Source organism: Arachis ipaensis, chromosome B04 (assembly GCF_000816755.2).
Source record: "Arachis ipaensis cultivar K30076 chromosome B04, Araip1.1, whole genome shotgun sequence".
Taxonomy (NCBI): domain Eukaryota; kingdom Viridiplantae; phylum Streptophyta; class Magnoliopsida; order Fabales; family Fabaceae; genus Arachis; species Arachis ipaensis.
The window spans coordinates 119,740,146-119,743,372 of record NC_029788.2 but is presented as its reverse complement, the minus strand read 5'-3'; positions in this window follow the sequence as shown (position 1 = coordinate 119,743,372).

Below are 3,227 nucleotides of genomic sequence, written 5' to 3'. Positions count from 1 at the left end.
TATGTATCATTTTTATTTTTAATTTTTTCGTCTTATTTAAATCTTTAATATTTTAAAATTGTATCAATTTTGTCTCACCGTAAATTCTATTAATAAATTTCTAATAATATAATAATATTGAGTCAAATTTAAATAAGACAATTTAAATCTTAAAAATAACTTTAAAATTTATTTCAGACATTAAAAATAAGAACGATACCTTCTTTGTATTTATTATCGTAAGCAAGAGTGGAATGTGAATTTTTTTTTCCTCTCTCATGGGCAGAGAAAGGGGAGTAAAATAAGGAATAGATCCTCTCAATTGTTAAAAAAAATTGAGAGTGTAAAGTGTGATTTTTAGTTTTTTATTGTTCTTTCTTTTATATTTATTCTTGATCCTACTTATAAAATTAATAGTGATAGATTACACTTTACTCTTTCAATTGTTAAAAAAAATTGAGTGGATTCACTCCCAGTAAAATATTGTGAAAAATGCCGGTATTATATCATTATGGCCAATAAAAAAGAGACACGTGTAAGTGAAAATTGCGACCCAATGCAGTGGATCAAAGTCAGAAACGCAAATGAATTGTACTGTAAATCTTCAGTTTTATTTGTACGGGCCATACGGAACCAGCCATGGGATAAGTCGGTAGCCAGTAACATATGTACCCGGTAGCCCAAAAAAATGGGTGTTGCCCCACGCGCTCCATTTTCACAAACATACGGTTAAAAAAGAAAACTAAAAATTCTTAAGCATGTTTGCACGATTCTTCTTCTTAAATAAACAAAAGAAAATAACTAATAAATTAATTTTTTTATTTATGCATATGTTCTATTTTTATTTAGAATAAATCACAATGAGTCCAATTAGTTTATTAATATACACATAAATTGCCTTGAATATGAGCAACTTAATATTTTAAATATTCTTATAAATCACATCAAAGACAAGTAATTTAAAAGTTGAATCAGAATCAATCTAAATCAATTATATTTAATCATGTAAATAGCAATATGCACTTTAATTTATGGCCTAAGAACTAAACAAATAATTTGCCGCTGTGATTTATGGTATATAATTAAAAAAGAGTTAAATTTTAAAGTTGTTCGGTAGGTCGGGTACCGAACGGTTCGGGTTGGGACCCTGAGGTCGATGCTGGGAAGGGTGGAGAGGCTCGTCTGGTCGTGCTTTCCTAGTCCCAGGCATACGAGGTCCCGAGCACTTCGTGTGTAGAGGAGGGGGACCACCTGCAAAGACACTCCGACGCCCTTGTCAGAATGTGCGCAAGTGGAGGGGGAATAGTGTAAGAATGTGACGTACCTTGAGGGGAGAGCCAGTCTCCCTCTTATATACATGTCAGTAGTGGGCCCTTTCAGTGGTCAGGCCCATACCCTCGAAGACGCTGTCCCACGGCCGCGTGCAAGCCGTACGGGACGCGTGTCCGGGTCGGATGAAGGGCGTACTATTGGGCCGGCAGGAACTCGGGTCGGGTCAACCCGCGTGAGTTTGGGCCAGGCCGTAACAGTGCCCCCGACGCGTCAGCGATGGTCGTGAAGGCCATGGGTGGCGCGTGATCTCTACGCTCGTACGTTGTCGCCGGGTCGGCTGATCGTGGGAGGGACGCGTCTCCTGCGCGCGTGTCTCTTGATCTGCTGTGGCATCTGTTTGCCGTTTCGTTCTCCGCGCTGGGTATTTAATGCTCATAATGATTTGAAAAAACCCGTGCGCAAAGACCATTTTGCCCTTGCTTCCTTTCGCGCTTTTGGGGGTGGTTTTTAAACAGTTTTCTCCCTATCCACCTCCCACTCTTATTATTTCCAACTCCTTCTCTCCCTAACATCCAAAGCTTCCTGTGCGAACTCCCTCTTGCTTCAACTTTCAGTCCAGATTTCCTTCACCGGTCTTGAGAATCTGATGAAGACCTTTTTTGAGGCAAGTGATGATGAGAATGCCGAAGAGAAGGACGTCGGCAAGTCGGAGGGTCCTTCAGGGGAGAAGGAGGGCCAGGCTTCCCCTACCCGGGATACCGAAACGTCAGGAAAGCAGGGCGTAGGGGGTCAGGCTTCCCCTACCCACGAGGAAGGGCCCGCTGACGGGCACGCGACTCTCACCCCTCATCCGGATAGTGACGTGGAGCTTATCCACACTCCTAAGAAGCGAAGGATGTCTTCCAGCCCGGAAGGGGCCCTCACCATAATGGAGAGGAACTTCGATGCTACCAAATTCATTGACTCCCAACTGATACCCGGGACAGAAGAGCATTTTCATGAAACCGAACTGTCCGGGCAGGCGAGGTGGATGTATCGCACCTTGCTTCGTGGGGCCGTGATAGCTCGGAAGGCCGAATTCGAGTTATCCGGTATGGAGGCGCTTCGGAGGAAGCCTTCCTTGCTAGGGCTTTGCCCCCGATGTGGTGTCCGCAACACCCCTTATGGACTTCTCTAAGCACGTAGTCCGTTTGGTCGGGGTGCAAACACTTCAATAGGGGCTGGCTAAGTCCCTTTTTGAATAGTTGTCCCTGTATGATCGCATATCTGGCCGCCTCCCTTCTTAAAGCTTTGGCTGCTTTCTCATCTTCGGGCAACTTGCCGAGTTCCAGGAAGTTGGTGATGGGGTCCAGCCATGAGGGGCTCGACTCCGTCAAGTGGAGGGCGACCGTTGGTTCCTTCACCATGCCTTGGATGAGCGACCGGTTACCCGATCCTGGCTTTGTGCTCACAAGCTTCGACAGGAGGTCTGCTCGTGTGTTCCTTTCTCTTGGAACGTGCTGGACGATGACCTCCTGGAACTGGCTTGTCATTTGCTTCACCTTTTCCAAGTATTTTTGGAGGAGGGGGTCCCGGGCTTGGTAGCTTTCGTTTATCTGCGAGGTGACGACTTGGGAGTCGCTGCATACTTCGACCCTCGTCGCCCCGACTTCCCGAGCCAGCATTAGTCCGCCTAGGAGAGCTTCATATTCTGCTTGGTTGTTCGACACTGGGAACTCGAATTTGGTCGATTGCTCATAGATGACCCCTGTTGGACTTTCCAAGATGACCCCTGCTCCTCCAGACGTTTGGTTGGAGGCTCCGTCCACATGAAGCCTCCACCGTGTGCCCGTTTCCTCGGGAGGATCGCCCGTTACCTCCACCAAGAAGTCTGCCATTGCCTGGGCCTTGATTGCGTGTCGGGGCTCATACTGTAGGTCATATTGTGAGAGCTCGATGGCCCAGGTCATCATCCTACCAGCCAAATCAGGTTTTTG